Source organism: Pelodiscus sinensis, chromosome 2, assembly GCF_049634645.1.
Source record: "Pelodiscus sinensis isolate JC-2024 chromosome 2, ASM4963464v1, whole genome shotgun sequence".
NCBI lineage: Eukaryota > Metazoa > Chordata > Testudines > Trionychidae > Pelodiscus > Pelodiscus sinensis.
Genome location: NC_134712.1, coordinates 157,096,462 through 157,114,604, shown reverse-complemented (window position 1 = coordinate 157,114,604; position 18,143 = coordinate 157,096,462). Strand labels below are relative to the sequence as shown.

Sequence of the window (18,143 nt, the reverse complement as noted above, 5' to 3'; positions counted from 1 at the left end):
AGTTGAGGAATACAGGCAGTCCCCAGGTTACGTACAAGATGGGGACTGTAGGTTTGTTCTTAAGTTGAATTTGTATGTAAGTCGGAACTGGTACATATTGTAGGGGAAACTCTAGCCAAACATTTCTCCAGAGCTCAGTTTTATTCTCCCACATCTCACTTCCCTCAGTCCTTTATTCTCAAGCTGAGGTGTCTGCTGAGAAAAGCCGCTCCGCGTCTCCCTGGTCTGCTGGGGGGGTGGGCGCTAGCTTCGCATCTCCCTGGTCTGCTGGGGGGAAGCAGCTAGTGCGGGGTTGCCTCACCCCGTTTGTAAGTAGGGATCTGATGTAAGCTGGATCCATGTAACCCGGGGACTGCCTGTACTGTCCTTTTCTAGCTTTTTCCCCTCTGGGGTTCTTTGCCTCTTTAAACCAAATAGAGGGCAGGGCTGTTGTGCTGGATTTTGCTTGTTTTAAACAGTGGTACCTGACCACTTCCAACTCCTTTTTGCATCCTTGCATAGGAAGTAATTTCACCTAATTGTAAGTTTAGTTTCCAAGGAACTTGATCAATGAGGGGAGCAGCAAGAAAGCAGTATAAACCAAGTTTTCAGAGTTTCTGGGCTACCTTAACTCCAGGCCAATCAAATTTTTGCTTGGGATAGATGTTGTTGTTGTGAATCTTAGCTTTAATATAGTGGTCTCCTCCCCTCCCCCAATCCATTGCATCATCATTCTGATGCAGCATAGGACCCAGAAGGGTATTCTTAAAAAGAAGCCTTCAAGGGATTCAGACCCAGCAGATGGTGGAAAAAATAGCTAATGAGGATGCTTTTTGACATGGTCTCCTTTCAAGGATCCTAGGGAGCTTTACTGAAATGACCTAAAGGCAGGTCAGCTGTGAATTGCTGTATAATAGGTATGCATGCAGCCTAATTCTGCTGTTAGTGAGTAATGGGGTCACGGTAGGTATAGCACAGTCAGTATTTAAAATGATCAGCATAAGGGTAAACTAAAGAGGCCTGAATCCAAATAAATCTCACAATGTGTGCAGTTACTACTTGTGTCTGAGAGAAACGTGCAGCCCCAAGACAGAAAACTAATTATTTTCTAGTAATGACAGCTTGCTAGCTTGAGATATTCTTAATGAACTGATTTAGACAGGAGCCTGCTAGCATAATTAACATATGGGAATGACTGTTTACTTCTTAGTAATGCTTAGGTTCAAGCTAGACTCTGTTTATGACATCAAGTCCAAACTCATAACGATTTCTGTGCTTAGTACTCAGCACAAATACAGCAGAAAAAAATCTTTGCTCAACACTTCCTGCAGAGCTTAGTTGTGTTAAAGTGCTATTCTCATGTCAAGTAAGAAGCAAAAAAAAAAAGGACTGGAAAGGGAACACAGTCCCTTCCCACACCAGAGACTAGGGGACCCCAGCCTAGTAGATTTTGTATTTCAGCCCCATAGTAGGGGCAATGTGTGGAGGACGGCTGGGAAGGGGGGACTGTAATGCCAGCGCAGGCTCCCCAGTGCTGGGGGAACCCCAACCTTGGGGGGCCGGATCCAGGCAAATCATGGGCCACATCCAGCCTTAGTTTCCTACCCCTGCTTGTACATCCTTGTTTGAAAAACCTAATAATTATAGCAGTCTGGGGCAATAGGTATATCACTACCTGATGTCCGGCTAGCTCCTTCCTCAGATCTTCTCTCCTGTCCCCCACAATTTGGCCTGGCAGTAGCAGGAGACCCCTTTCCCTCCCAGAGAAACAGAGACAAACGCAAGGGACTGCCTGGGAGCAGTGTTCCTTCTAAGCTGAGTACTTGAGTGGCCATCCAGGAGAGATTCAGGTGCTGCTCAACTGATTAACTGGGTCCATGGTGTTTTTACTGGTGGTGCACATCCACACAAGCCTTCGTGCACATAAAATGTATTCCACCCACAGATGAAAAACATTAGAGGGAACTCTGCCTGGGAGTGGTAGTAGGGGCTTTTTCTATGTCCTGAGAGGAGGAAGGTAGCTGGCAGCGGAGAAACAACACTGCCTCTATCCTCTTCCCTCCACTACATAATCACCCTAGCAGCTGTATATTTGTTTGGGTGGATAGACCAGGCACATAGCACTTTTCCTGCAACACTTGGAATCTTTCATTGGTGTGCTGTTAGCTCTTGGTGTTAACAACCCACTCAGGTGCCTTGTGCACTTCACTCCTGTAAAATCAATTATTTTAGGTGGTCTGCAGACATCATTACATGAGTTATGCTTTGTTCGTATTTTCAGGTTTTTATCACAATTATGAGGGCCACAGGTTTATTCTTTTGGGGTGTGTGTGGAAGGGGAGGGAGGAGATTGACATCTGAAATTCTAATTACTTACAGTTCCAAAAGCTGTGCCCCTATGTATAGGCCTAGAGTGCCTCTGCCTTTATCTGCCATGATAACTAATACAGAATTCCTTTGCATATCTTGAAGTAGACACACATGTATGGAGCAGTTACGGATGCAAAGCTCAGAAAAAATGCTTACAAATTGTAGCAGCACAGAGATGCACTCCTAGTAGTGTTGAACCCAGCAGTACCTCTATCGGAAATTTCCTACCTGAAGACATGCAGTTCAATGTGAAGGTAGTTTTATATTTTTGACTTGAGGCAAAACTCATCCCAATCCATGCTAGATTTCCTGAAGAAGATCCGTCTGTTCAATGCTGTACTTGTGGAACCTGAACATGTAGCTCAACAGTGATTTTTCATTTGACACAAGTGCACAATATGGATGTCAGAATTCTGGTGTCAAAATGCTCCCTTTATGCTGCAAGTGCAGCTGTTTTGTGAGTTCTTTCAGGAATATGAGTTTCACAAGACAAAAGGAATGTTGTTTAAAATGTTTAATTCTGTTCATTCTGTTTTTAAAGTGTTATCGTTGGCCTGCTTGTTGTGAAATGTGCCTTACTTGTTAAAATGTTCAATATCTTATCAGCTAGTGACATCCCTGCTAAAAAATTGATAGTACAAGAAAGAAAATGAGGTGTATCTAAGAGAGCAGTATTTTTTTTTCTTTTTAGAGCAGTGTCCATATAAAGTCAGTTTTATACCCTAGATCAATGGTCTTCAACTTTTTTATGCATGAGATCACTTTTTGAATTTAAGTGCAATCCAAGATCTACTTGAAACCCAAATACTCTTGCCCCCCCTTCTTCCGGCCCCTTTTGAGGCCCTGCTGCTGCTCACTCCATCCTCCCTCCCTCCCTTTCACTAGGCTGGGGCAGAGGGGTGGGGTGCAGGCTCTGGCCTTGGATTATTTGATTTGGAGTGTGAGTGGGGCTTTGAATTGCAGGCATTTGGGATGTTGGAGGGGGTTCTAGGTGCAGGCTCTGGGAGGCATTAGGATGCAGGGGTGCTCGGGGCTAGCGGTGTAGGAGGGGGTTTGACTGGGGTAGGGTTTTGGGATGTGGGCTACAGCTGGGAACTGTGTACCTCAGGTGGCTCCTGGTAGTGGTGCAGTGGGGCTAAGACAGGTTCTCCCTGGTCCTGGCCCTGCATCACTCCTGAAAGCAGCCAGAAAACTCCATCGCAAGTCCTGTTGTGTTCCCTCTCTGCTCTGTGGAGGTAGGATACAGAGTGCAAGAAGGGGGCACCTTGACATCAGGACCCTTCCTTCTCCCTGCTCTGCCCAGAAAGCAGGAGGCTTCTGATGGGACGGCTCCAAGGCAAAGGGCAAGAGATGCATAGCAGTGGAGGAAGGCGCAGCTGAAGTGCTGTCACTTGATAATAGCCACTTGGCCAAACCAGTCTGGATCACCTGTCAGAGGCGCCAAGTCCTACCAGTAGATCCTGATCTACTGGTTTGTGACCACTGCCCTAGATTAAATCTTTCCCACACTTGTATAATTCTCTTGGTGATGTGATAGTTGATTTTTGACCCAAGCTGGTGATAAAAGAATCAGAGCTGATAACTTTTTAAATTGTGACTCATTCATTTTTAATTTTTTTAATTGATTCAGCTGTCAAACTGAACTGCTATTTCCAATTGCTAGTAGCAAGGGGTTTGCTATCATTTCATTATTTAGGAGGCTATATGCACGCAGAGTGTGAGTAAAGGTGTGGAAGACATGAAGAGTCTCTGATTTCATACCTTGACTGGACCTCTGACTCCAACTTTGGGAAAATCACTTTACTTTCTTGTGTCGTTACTCCACCTAGTAAGGAATGGATAAGAGCTGAAGTTTGCTGGTCACTAGGTGCTGAATTTAACTGGAAAAAAAATTTGTTTAATTAAATCCATTAACATCTAGCTCTTTTTTTTTTTTAAATGGATACAGCTAAATGTTTGTCTTGCTGATCAGTGGCAGTGGAGGAGGATTAAGGGCTTCTACAGAATAAGCCATCATTTCTCCACTTTCAAGGTGTTATCCCAATTAACTCTTCTGCTACCCACTCTAGAAACTGGTATTCCTTTCCACTGCATGCTAAAGGAATGGATGCATTAGTTGGTTTGTCTCCTGAAGCAGTAAGAAATTCATTTCACATACAGAATACAGTAAAACTCCATTAGTCCGGCATCCAATGCTCCGGGACTCCTGATGGTCCGGCACCATCAGGAACCCGGAAGTGCTGGGGCAGCCGGACAGGCTTCCCCCATTCAGCTGCTGCTGAAACTGACCAGCAGCTGATTTGGGGAAGCCGGGAGCAGAGCAGCTGGGGTGCTGCCGGGTTGGTCTCGTAGCGCTGCCCCTCGGGGCTGCGGGACCAACCCGGCAGCACCCAGCTGCTCTTGGGGACGCCTGGGACAGAGCAGCTGGAGTGCTGCCGGGTTGGTCCTGCAGCGCCAAAGGACGGCGCTGCGGGACCAACCCGGCAGGACCCCAGCTGCTCTGCCCCAGGGGTCCCCGATTCAGCCGCTGCTGAAACAGATCAGCGGCTGATTCCAGGAAGCACCGGGCAGAGCAGCTCTGCCCCGGGCTTCCTGGAATCAGTCGCTGATCTGTTTCAGCAGCAGCTGAATTGGGGACCCCTGGGGCAGAGCAGCTGGGGTCCTGCCGGGTTGGTCCCATAGCACTGCCCCTCTGTGCTGCGGGACCAACCCGGCAGCACCACAGCTGCTCTTTTGCAGGCATCCCCGATTCAGCTGCTGCTGAAACTGACCAGCAGTGGCTGAATCAGGGACGCCTGGGGCAGAGCCAGACTATCGTAAGGGGGGGCTATGAGTGGTCTGGGGTGGCATCCCCTCCCACCCCACTCCAGACCCCTCATAGCCCCCCCTTCTGATAGCCTGGCATATCTGATAATCTGGCACCCCCTGGGTCCTAAAGGTGCCGGATTATCGGAAGTTTACTGTATCAGCTTCCTACAAGCATCATGAATGACAGGGAAGGATGAGTGAAACATGGGCAGAAGGTTGTTTACATGGCAGGTTCCCTTTGTCTACTGTTAAGCTTCTTTCACTTGCAGATGGAAATATTATCTGCTACCCTCTCAGGAGAAGAAGGGTATAGGTGTAAGAGGCATATAGTGTTAACACTGCTTCTGAGGTAATAACCCAGGGGTAGGCTTGGGCTTTGTGTGGGATCGAGACTATCCTGTGTTGCCTTGATCTAGATTGGAGAAAAGTTGAAGTTCCAAGTTTGCGCTTGTGTAGAAAGGGGTTAACAACATTTAATGAGTTACTATGTTAGGGTCAACTCTGAGCTTCCCTCTAACATCTGTTTAAAGGGAATTAATCTTGTTCTACAATGATGGTGATGTCCTAAGTTGGCATTATGTCCATCTCAACCACTTCTCCAGTCTAGCTGGGAGTTTCAAAACTCCTCCCTGAGGTGAATATGTGGCAAAATGTGGAAGAGTTTTCTGAGTTCTCTTCCCTCTGCCAAAGGTTTTACCCTTGTGGAGGATATCATTTGGGTCATAGACTAAATTTCCAAAAAGAACCCTTTCAGGACTTTGTAAGCTCCCATGATTTTGTTCTGACTGTGTCATGCACTATGTGAACCTCTAACATTAGGCACCTTTGTAACTTTCTCTCTTTTGTGCCATAACATTTTCCTTTTTGAATCTGTGTCAGATTCTGTTATGATCCTGTGTACCTACAGATCTGGTTCTTGTTGCAATCTCTGTTGCTGCATAGCAAATCTTTGATATCTCTGTGGTGTGTGCCATAGGATACAGAGATCAGCCAATTGCATACAACCTCTGGCTCCTGAAAGCACAGTGTATGTGGAGGTTGGCTGACTTGAATAGTGGGAACAAGAGCAACATCAGCAACTGAGGGAATTCTGTGCCAAAGTCTGCATATTTTGTTTATCAAAATAATGCAATATTATACCAGTTGTACTTACTTTGATAACTGGTTTAAATGACTGATACGGGGGAAAAAATCACAATGAACTATTCAGGATTTTCTAAACATCTGAAAGTTAAGTTACAAATACTTGTTAACCAATACAGTGCATTCTATTCATAATCCTGGATTTTTAATTGCGTTTTATTTTGGTGTCAGTAAAGTAGAATCTTACTTTAAATTGCTCAGACTTTCACATATGAAAGTCATACGGCTTTGCTAATCATTGTGCTGCATTTTTTTTAAACATGTAAGTAAAATTGATTACAGCTCAAGATCTAACACCACTGTGCCTGTCTCGCACAGGAAAAATGCAAGAAGTGCATAGAATAACATCAACTGTGATTGGTTGATGTTCAATATTTTGTTAGCAATGTTTATAGTTTTATATGTTCAGTACTTCTATTTATAGAAGTATAATATTTTCAAAAGTGCCTAAGTACCATTTTAAAAACTTAGGCATTAGAGACCTCAAGTCCCATTAATGCTCCCGTCGGCCACCGTACACCTGCTCCTGTGAGGCGTGAGGGAAACCAACGGGGAGTATTTGCTCCCATCGGCCTTCCGCTGTGGGGACGGCAAGGGAAATTTGCAACATGGTATGTTGATTCCAGCTATGTAATTAACTTAGCTGGAGTTGTGTGTCTTGATTCAATATTCCTCTTTAGTGTAGACTTGGCCTTGACATCAAAGGGCTTGTGTGCACAGTGTGTTGGTCTTTAACTGACATATAAATTGTAGTGCATGATTGGGTGTTATACACTAACTCGCTCTTGTGGCCTCTGCTGGCACATAATAAAAGTATCTTATTGTAGTGGCTCTCTACTTTTCTAGAATAGTGCATCCATTTCAGGAGTCTGATTTTTGTCTTGCATGCCCCCAACTTTCCCCTCACTTAAACTACTTGCTTAAACTCAGACTAAAAATACAGAAGTGTCGCAGTACAGTTACTGAAAAATTGCTTACTATCTCACTTTTACTATGAACTATAAATAAATCAACTGGAATATAAATATTGCACTTTGTATTTCAGTATGTGGTATATACAGCAGTATAAACAAGTTGTATGAAATTTTAATTTGTACTGACTTTGCTAGTGCTTTTTATGTAGGCTATTGTAAAATTACACGAATATCTAATAGAGTTGAGGTACTCCAGAGAAGGTACCTATACCCCTGGTTGAGAACGAGTGCCCCAGTGGTGGTTGATGTATTCTTGAAACAGTGCTTTATTAACATTCACTAAGAAATTCTTATTGCATACTAATAGGGTCAAGGGGGAGTAGTTAGTGCATGACACACTAGTGCCCATTACCAGGGTGAGCCAGGCAACTGCCCAGAGTGCCATCAGGTGCTGGGCTGGCGCTGCAGTAGCCGGGCGCATGCCCGCTTCCCCGTGGCGCTGACCAGCAACACCCTTCCCCCCTATGGCCACGGGGCCCTACACGGTCTGGCACACGCGCCAGCAGTGGCGGCTGGGCCGGACTCGGCCACACTTGCGCCGTGCGCCCTAGGGGCGGGCCCTGGGCTGCGCGCCAGCGGCTGTAGCTGGGCCGCGTGTGCGCCGTGTGCCCCAGGGGCAGGCCTGCGCACCCTAGGGGGGCGGGCCCACGCATGTGCTGGGTGCCGTGCCATGTGTCTGTTCCTGGGGCGCCAGAATACCTCGGGCTGGCCCTGCCCATTACAATTTACACCTTTCTGGGGAAGACTAATGCATGGTATAGAGAATCCCTTAGAGTAGACAATCTAAATCTTGTTGCAAGTCAGTGGGACATAAGGTCACCTGTAGCTCCAGCCCTGGATTTGGTATCTATGTAAGGAGCCGCATATTAACTTCTGAAGAGCCACAGGTTGGCCGCCCCTGCTCTACTCTGTTTATAGTCTGTTTAAATGCAAGTCTAGTGAATGTTTTTTTTAATGGCTTGAAACTACCAGGGAAATCATGATGAGTTTTAAACAATTTTTTATTGTTAAAGGATATTTTTATGATTTTTTCTTGTAATTACTTTTGAAAAACTTAATGTTCATTAAAATGTATGCTAGAGCTTTTCTTTTAAGTGAAATGACTCTTGCATTTCATGCCATGACAAAGCCATGACTTCTCTAATTTTTTGCCATGACAAGCCAGCCGTAGTGATAGAGTGAATACATTTGTTTAAATACATGCTTCAGTCGCTTGAAGAATTTTCAGATAAAAGCAGCTAAGTGAATTCACTGCATTGCACTCTTAATGCTGTTTTCAGCAAAGATAAAACAAGGTAATAAAATGTTAGGAACACCTGGACTACTCCTCCTGCTCTTTCCATCTTTTCTTAAACTATTCATATATTGGTTCAGCTCTTTATTTGTTTCTGAAAGATGTTATGTTCTTAAAGTAACAGCTGGAATTTTCAAGAGCTTAAGGGAGTTAGTTATGTGCTAGAATTTTGGTCTCTAACTGGCCATGTGAATCTTAGACCCTGATATGAGGTAATGAGGGTCAGTCCCTGAACATCTCACAATCTTTAATGAATATATCCTTGCTTCCTCCCCCCCATGGGAGAAGGAAGTACTATTAGCACCACTTTCAAGATGAGGCACAGAAAGACTAAGCAATTTCCCAAGCTCACACAGAAAGTCTGCAGTGAAGCAGATCACAAACCTGGATCTCTCCAGTCCTAGACCAACACCGGACTATCCTTCCTTAGGCTCCTTTGAAAATCCCAGCCAGCGTTAGTATGGAAGAAAAACAATGAAACTATTTAAACTATTCCCGGTGGAGCTCAGTGAGGAAACTAAAATCCTCCAAACATCATTATTAACTGAAACTATTCAGACATATGTAGTAATATTCTATATATTTTAAGTCATCCATTTTTGCACTGGTTAATCCTATTTCACAGTGCTTTGAAAAGAACACAATGTGATTCATCTTAGATGCTTAATGGAGAGAATCTATAAATTCAGCAGAAGCAACATGTCCTTTATCTGTTGCTAAGCTTTTTCATTAGTGACTCTTAACAAAACAGTGCTATGTAAAAGTCACAGAGAGAGAAATCCCATTTTCTTTGGTTAACCAAAAAGGATACTTGTCCTTTTTTTTTTTTTTTTTTTTTTTTCTCCTTCCCAATGAGTTTTGAGACTACTAGCAAGATTAAGATAGTTCTATAGCTCTTCAGGTCTGTAGCTTGTTGAATTGGTCATTGGTCATTTTCCAGAAACAACAATAAAAGCACTGATACCACAAATCTATGTTAAAAATTATAAATCTTACAGTACAACAAATCTTAAAGAAAACAAAAAAAATCACCCTGCAAGAAACAAGACACAGGTTTTAAGATATTAAAATGAAATAACTGGGATGGGGGGAGGGAATTAAGGAAGATGCCTTTAACTTTTGCAATCTTTTTCAGACTAAAATAAAAGTAATAAAATAGTGCACATTCAGATTGACTTCCAACACAATATTATATGTGTCTTTGTATACTCATTAAGCTATGGGGTAAATAAACACCACTCTTATGCAGCTTGAATGAATAGAGAGGAGTTCTCTCTCTCCATAATTATGTACAGAAGCTGGGAATGAGCAATGGGATGGATCATTTGATTACCTGCTCTTTTCAGTCCTTCTGGGGCACCTGACATAGGCAACTGTCAGAAGAGAGGATGCTTGGTTAGATGGATTGATGGTCTCTGATCCAGTATGGCCATTCTTATGTAAACTCACTGATGTATGCTCATCGATAATATTTAGACTTGACTTCATGTGTATAGGTACATATATAATTGTATTAAGAGAGATCAAGAACTTATCTTTGCTTAAGTGGTAGAAGAACTTGGTTTTCTATTTCCTATAACATCTAAGAGAAATACTATAGGCTCTTCAATGACTGTCTAAAAATGCTAGCCTTGTAAAATGCTATATTCTTTAGTTTTCTGAGACGCTTGTGTTAGCACAATAGCTTATAGATCCCTCTGACCAAAGCACCATTAGTGATCCATGGGAGGTGAATACTGTCTTTACTCCCTTTAATTTTACTGAGATCTAAGTTCAAATCCTGATTTAGCCCAAAAGAAGATGGAGAGAATGTGGGAATGAGGAAAAGTTTGCAAAGAATGGAGTTAAGAGGAATACTAGCAGGGGAGCACTGGAGGAAAATAGGACAGGAAGTGAATTGGAGGTTTAGAGAATGTAGTGCTAGATTTATGAAAAGGGAAAATAGATGGATTGGTAGGGTTCAAATGAGCAAGCAGGTGGGTACCAGCCACTTCTGCAGCTGGAGGAAGAGAGGGGGGAAAACTGGAGGAAAAAGAAAACACACACTGCTACCACATGCAGAAAGAATCAACTTCCTGAAGCCCTAGGTTAGCTCTAAACATTACAGTAGGCTCATAGACAAGAATTGTTTCAGTGACTGAGAGAACAAAGCAATTTTTTGAAGACCCAGTCAAATATGCTGAGTTTGCTCTCTGTTAAAATATTCGGGCATGATGAGGCTGTTCATTCAAACAGATACCATACCATGTATTTGTACTTCAGCAGCTGCTTCAGGAGGAGATCCTTTTCTGTGCCCCTTGTTTAATATGCTAGAACAGGGGAGGGCAATAACTTTTTGCTGGATCCACTTCAAAAAAATTTTAAGTGGCCCCGGGCCACTCTGGAAGGCGCGGGGCCAAGGTGCTTCTGGGCTTCCCCAGAAGCACAGACCCTTTCCCCACTCCCCACCTCTCCCCCACAGGTTCTCCCTAGGCGCCCATGCCCCTGGAAGTAGGAGGAGACTTCCAATGCTCCCCTACCCTCAGGCCAATCAGGGTTTGGGAGCGGGAGAATGTGCAAAGTCTCCTCCTGCCCTGCCAGGAGCGTGCAGCACTTCTAAGTGCCGTGTGCTCCTCACAGGGCAGAGGAAAATTCACATGCTTCCTCCCCGCCCCAGGGCCTGATTGGTCTGGTGGTGGGGCGTGTGCGAAGTCTCCTCCTGCCCTGTCAAGAGTGTGTGGTGCTTCTAAGTGATGCATGCTCCTGGCAGGGCAGAGGAAACTTTATGCCCTTCCAAGTCCTCAGGCCCTAATTGGCCTGGGGAAGGGGGAACAGCAGGGCCCCTGCAGGTCAGATCAACCCGCCTGTGGATGCCATCTTGCTCACCCCTGCTCTAATCAGTAGACCATGCAGAGATGTTGAAAGTATTCAGATAACTGAGCAATCTAATTAGCTGAATATTTATAGGTGTTTTGATTAGTTATTATCTTTAACTCTAACAAATGATCACCCTGCTTGTGCTAAATGGGAGTCTCTGGTGAAAGACTAAAAGCTGAATGATAAGCCTTGGAGATGGTTCCTCCAAGTCAGGGTAAAGGTATACCCATGGGGCAGCACTGTGCCTGCTCATTACCTAAAAGAAGGGCTACAGTCATCAAGGCTCTAGCTCCCTCCACCACCACAAAATTCACATGAAAATCTTTCTAGCTGTGGAAGATCAAAGCTTTCAAATGCAGAACTAGGTGTAAAGTAAAATATACTGTAACTCCAATATTGCACTCAGTGTTTGCGATGGCTCTTTGTACAGTCTCCATTTTGGTATACTTTGTGACTAGGGCAAGCATGATGTGTGAGAGAATCCCAAGGGAGCTGACATAAGGCCATCTTATCAAGGATGAGTTAATGATGTCCTTGCAGTCTTCTGTTGTTTTTTGAGTGAAGAGTGCATTATGATGCCCGACTCTGTTGTGTCACTGTCAAAGTCAACATAATTGATGCTGGTCATGGAAAAATCTGAGGCACGTTGCTTTTTAGCTATATTTTGGTTTACAGGGATGTAGTCCACTTAATTTTAGTCTAAAATATTAATTGGTCAAAAACCCTATTCTAGTAGAATTGATTCATCTTCCAGCCTGCCTATTTGCCTATTAGCACTCTTTTGAAGACTCACAGAACCAGTACTTCAGCAGTTTGTGTTTGCAGAAGCATCCAGTGCAGTGATTTTGGGGATAGAGTGGGGGATATTTTTATAGGTTTGAGCCTTGTGGTGTGATTTACTAATGTACATAGGCTGCTTCACTTCTCCATCTCTCAAATCTCCCCCCCCCCCCCACACTCAGTTATTAGCAGGATTCAGTCCCTTGCTCAAGCTACAACTTCATCTGGGACAGATTTCTCTATAGTTGGTGACTGTTGTTTGTTAGGGTGGTACATAGGTTCCCACTATGCTAAGTGACAAACAGAATAAAAAAAGCTTTTCCTGCCTGAGATGGGGTGTGTACTCCACACTGGTCCTGCAAGAGATGAATTAGGCCAGGTGTAGGAGGAAGGGGGAAGAGGGCTGGGCCTAAATGCTGAGTGTGTGTAGGGTTGCCAGGTATCCAATACTGACCGGGATAGTCTGGTATTTTTGCCTCCTGTCTGGTTTTAAAAAAAAAAATCAGAAAATACTGGACACCTAAAATGTCCAGTATTTTCTGATTATTTTTTTCCTGCCAGAGGCAAAAATACTGGACACCTGGCAACCCTACACACACTCAGCATTTAGGCCCAGCCCTCTTCCCCCTGCCCCCCCCCCCCCCCCCCCCCCCCGTTTACCTGCTTCCGCAGACGGGCTGTCTCCTGACTCCAAGCAGGAAAACAAGATGGCCACCGGCAAAAAGCCTCAAAGGCATTTCTTAAACAGGCCATGCTGGCTTGTTGTTGTTGTTGTTCAACAACTTTGGTCTCTCCCCCCCCCCCCCCCCTTTTTTTTTCCTCAACAGAATGTTTTCCCTGGGTGGTTTTTTTTGGGGGAGGGGGGGATGTTCGGTATTTTTAAACCATCTGGCAACCCTAACCAGGTGGGCCTAATCAGCATAACTAGGCTGCAAACCAGGGAGGTTTAGGCAACTGATTACAGAGCTCACCTGTGCAGCAGCTGGGAATTAGCCCAGGGAAAGGTGCAGAAAATAGTTGCTGTATAGAGCATCTATGAGCTGGAATCCTAAGTAGAGGGTGAGCCCAGCATCCCCTGCCAGCTACTGTGGAAGTGGCACTGGGAGGCAGTGAAGCAGAAGACTGCCCCAGACTGCCGGAGAGCAGGAACCTTGGCATATTTTTCCTTGGAAGGGGAAATCACAATAGTGACCTGCCCGGGAGGGCTGAGTCACGAGGTACACAGCTGGAAGTGAATGGGCGGGACAGAAGGAGGTGTAGAGGAGAAACTAATAAATTAATCTCCAAACCCCCAGAAGGTAGTCTCATCCAGATGAGTTTACAATCTAGTACTCGCATAACAAAAACATGGCCTTATGTCAATGTTCCAGATCAAATATTGCTGCTTCAGCCCAATTCCCTAACCTAGCACCTACATATCTTATGCACAGTTGTTTGCCTCTAGAAATGATCATTCGCTCACTGTCTTTTATATCCCCAAAACTTGTAGCAAATTCAGAGGCATAAAATCTTTCTCAAGAGGGTAACATAACTCCGAAGGTTAAAGTGTGTTATATGGAGAAAAATGTTTGAGCTTCATTACATTTTCTCAATTGGATAATATAGTACTGTTTGCTTAGAAAACATGTGTTTAGCATAGAGATTGCTGGCAAAATGTAGCATTTTCGTTGTTCATTACGAATAGGGTGCATCATAGTAAACTAGTAGTTTCCAGACTACAGGCAGTCCCCAACTTACGCGGATCCGACTTATGTTGGATCCACACTTACGAATGGGGCTTTTCTCGCCCCGGAGCTCACGGGCGGCGGGTTGCCACCCGTGTCCGCCGGGGCGAGAAAAGTTTCTCCCGGTCTGCTGGGGGGGGGGGGGCCCAGCAAAGCCACTGGACCCCCCCAGCAGACCAGGGACACCCGAGCAAAGCTGCCGCCTGGGCGGCTTCGCTCATTTGCCTGGGAGCAAAGCCGCCCAGGCAGCGGGACACCGGCCGCCTCGGCGGCTTTGCTCCTGTCCCCCTGGTCTGCTGGGGGGGGTCCAGCGGCTTTGCTGGACCCCCTCCCCCCAGCAGACCAGGGAGACCGGGAGCAAAGCCGCGGAGCATGCCCACAGCGGGACAGCCCGGGTGTGCTCCAAGGCTTTGCTCCCCATCTCCCTGCAGACCAGGGAGACCAGGAGCAAAGCCGCGGAGCACGCCCGCAGTGGGACAGCCCGGGCATGCCTGGGCTGTCCCGCTGCGGGCGTGCTCCGCGGCTTTGCTCCCTGTCTCCCTGTTTAGCAGACCAGGGAGACGGAGCGAAGCCGTGGAGGACGCGAGCGGTCCGGCCACCCGCATCTCTCTGGTCTGCTGGGGGGCAGGGGGGTGCAGCTAGTGCCCCCCCAGCAGACCAGGCTTTTCTTGCCTACGCCTGGGGCAGAGCAGCTGGGGGGCAGAGCAGCTGGGGTGCTGCTGGGTTGCTCCAGTAGCGCAGCTCCTCGGTGCTACTGTACTAACCTGGCAGCACCCCAGCTGCTCTGCCCCAGGCGTCCTGATTCATCCGCTGCTGATCAGTTTCTGCAGTGGCTGAATCAGGACGCCTGGGGCAGACCAGCTGGGTTGCTCCAGTAGTGCTGAGGAGCTGCACTACTGGAGCACCCCAGCTGCTCTGCCCCAGGCGTCCCCAAGTCAGCTGCTGCTGAAACTGACCAGGGGCTGACTACAGGAAGCCCGAGGCAGAGTTGCTCTGCCCCGGGCTTCCTGGAATCAGCCGCTGATCAGTTTCAGCAGCAGCTGACTTGGGGATGCCTGGGTTTCTTAAGTTGAATCCGTATGTAAGTCAGAACTGGCGTCCAGATTCAGCCACTGTTGAAACTGATCAGTTTCAGCAGTGGCTGATGCCAGTTCCGACTTACATACAGATTCAACTTACGAACAAACCCACAGTCCCTATCTTGTACGTAACCCGGGGACTGCCTGTAATACAGTTTGTCTGCTGCAGAGATTAGAGGACAGTGGTGTAGATTCTACCACTGCCTTTCAACAGTGCTGGGGAAAGGAAAATTGTTGATGTGTCAAGAGAATCTACCACCACTCTCTACATTCACGTGTGTGTGTGTGTACGCACAAAGAGTCTTAGAACTGGAAGGAATCTTGAGAGATCAAGTCCAGTCTCTTGCACTCTTAGCAGGACCAATTCCAATTGCCACCAACCTTTTTGATGAAAAAAAAAAACCCAAAGTCGTCATTAAGCACCTCTGCCACTTCCACATTTTCCGTTATTGTATTTCCCTCTTCATTGAGGAATGACCATACCACCCTGTCCTTGGCCATTCTCTTGCTTGTAATGTATTTGTGCCTTGGCCTTTCTAATTTTGCCCCTACATACTTACAGTATTTGTTTATATTTATCCTTTGTAATCTGACCTAGTTTCCACATGCATTTCCTCCCTTCCCCCCACCCCCTGCCCCCTTGCCAGTAAATTTTTTAGCAGGCTGGCCAGCCGCCCAGCTCAGACATGGCTTGGGCTTGGGCCAGGCCTGGGACCTACCTCCGCTGTGGATCTGCATTTAAAGTGTATAGGAGCCAAGCAGGCAGGCCAGCTCAGTTCCAGCTCTTGCCAGGCTCAGTAGCTCAGCACCTCTCCTCCCCCCGGACAGGCGCTGCTGCCACCCCAAGCTGCTGACTGTGTATCAGAGGCAGTAGCGCAGGGCAACAGGCAGCTGGTCTGTGAGGGGGATCTGGTTTTTAAACTGGCTCCCCTTGTGGACCAGTTCCTGCTTGGCACCCCACACATACAGAGGCAGCAGCGTGGAGTGGCAGAGAGCTCTTTGGGAGTGAGGCTGGAGCACACTGGCTACCGGCCCCACCCTTGGGGACTATAATATAGTCAAACCACCAATAAGAATTCATGAAGTTAATCAACTATTCAGTTAACCGATATTTAACATTCCTATTCCAGGAACTCAGTGGTCAATGCTGGACTACGGATGTTGCTAGACCAGCAAGTCCTAGTTAAAGGAGATAGAGCATGTACTTACTTCCCATGGGAAGATTCTGACATTGCTTGCCTCCTTCATACAGTATTGTGGGTTGAAAAAAGTATTACCAGTGCACCTTGGAACAGGTTATACCACAAGTGTGACTACAAAAAAAAATGCAAGGCAATGGGGAGTCAGGTCATAATTTTCTGAGCTATTTATGACCCCAAATCACTAGAAATTTTTAAATATATATCTACTTATCACTTAAAATCCTGGATTTTTTTCTATTTCCTATACAAAAACCTGTCTCTCTCATTAACATGCAATATTATGGGTACTGTGGATTCCAAAAATGTCAGGCTTCTACTGAAGTTTTCACAGTGAGAGCTGTGATGTGATGTACAACATAAAATTGTGGAAAAATAAGAATAGACTGTATTATTCCCAAATAATAAGGTCCATTATTGCTTTTCCACAAATTTTGCATGTCTGGTTCGTAACGCAGCCACAATTTTTTCTGACAATCCAGCAATTCAACTAGGGCCCTAATTTTTATATAAGTTTTGCTAATGATCACACCCAAATAAATAAAAATTAGAATTAAGTGACACATAGCATTTTGACACATAGCAACAATGTTGACTTGCTCCCCTCTACCATGAGGTGCAGAGGGGAAAAAAATTAGAATGGACCTTAAATATGCTCAAAAGCAATAGCCCCGAGGGAGAAATACCTACTCAGGATGTTAAATTGTGTTTAATCAGCTAATCAAGTACTCGATGTAATTTCCATTGACTACTCAATTAGTTGATAAGGGGGGAAAACTGCAGAGCTGCAGCACGGTTAGCTCCCAGCCCCAGGAGCTAGCCCCGCTGTGGCTCTGCCTTTTAAATGTAGTGAAAGCTGCCAGGCTCTTACTTCATTTAGAAGGCAGCGCCGCAGCATCTGAGACCAGGAGTAAGCCAGGACAGCTGAGTATCAGCTTTTGCCTGGTCCACCGCTGTGCCCCTGCATATCCTGTCCCCCACTCCCACTCCCCAGGCAGAGACAGTACTAGGAGGGAACCAGCTTTTAAGTCTGCTTCCCCCAGCACCGACTCCTATCCCCCTGCCACCTTGCTACGAGGCAGCAAGGGGAGGGAGAAGCGACTCCTTGCATAGTGACTCAACTACACGATAAGCCTAGACTAGTCGCTTACATCCCACATACATGTCCAATTCCATTCAGGAGGTTATGGAAGCACCTCTGCTGTAATGATGTGAGATCGTAGCATACAGAGCAGCAGCATTTTGTAACTTACCTCCTGTCAGCCGACGGTCAGGGCGGTGAGTCCCTTATGACCGGCTGAAGTTCTTTTAAATTGTGCTTGGTTCTGTTACAGCAACTGAAGGAGTCAGGTTAAAACTTAAACAGTTACTATTTTATTGTTACAGGGTAAACTTAGTTGTTAAATGCTACTGCTGTGTTACAGATAACACAGACACTACAAAGGACAGGACAGAAATTACACTAATAAGTCACTTACAGGTACCATGAAACCCTTTTGGTTCTCTGAGCTCTTATTAAATGCATGCAAAATAGACACATAGCAGGTATATATTCTCACCCCTGTGTTCCAGACTTGGCGTGGCCAGTGTCTTTCTCTCAATCCCTCGGGAAGAAGTAGAGCGAGGTTGGGCGTCCCACAGACCTCGGGAGACAATCAATACTTGCCAGCAGGTATAGATGATTGGAGCTCAAATGGGGTGGGCTGCTGAACCTCTTTTATACCCCTTGGGTCATGTAGGCTTCTTCCTGGTCTCAAGTGGCCAATTAGGAAAAATGGCTTTGAACACCAAGTTTCCCAGAAGGGTGCAAAGCATAATTTACACCTGGGAAAATGCAGACAATGGGCACCTCTGGTATGTGATGGGCGAAGATTCCTCTCCTGGGACAGTGCAGGCGTGTCAATTACTGGTACTAACCATCAGGGCGACGGGAGGTC

General features: G+C 45.9%; 1 protein-coding gene and 1 long non-coding RNA gene across 6 annotated transcripts in view; one reads left to right on the top strand and one right to left on the bottom strand.

The window, feature by feature from the left end:
- VWC2 (von Willebrand factor C domain containing 2) overlaps positions 1-18,143 on the top strand; it is a 175,613-nt gene that overhangs the window by 94,509 nt on the left and 62,961 nt on the right. The window lies entirely within an intron of this gene.
- LOC142827249 (uncharacterized) overlaps positions 4,049-18,143 on the bottom strand; it is a 70,834-nt gene continuing 56,739 nt past the window's right edge. The window contains exon 3 of the long non-coding RNA XR_012901849.1: positions 4,049-4,174. This is a non-coding gene — a long non-coding RNA (uncharacterized LOC142827249). The remainder of the gene's footprint in view (positions 4,175-18,143) is intronic.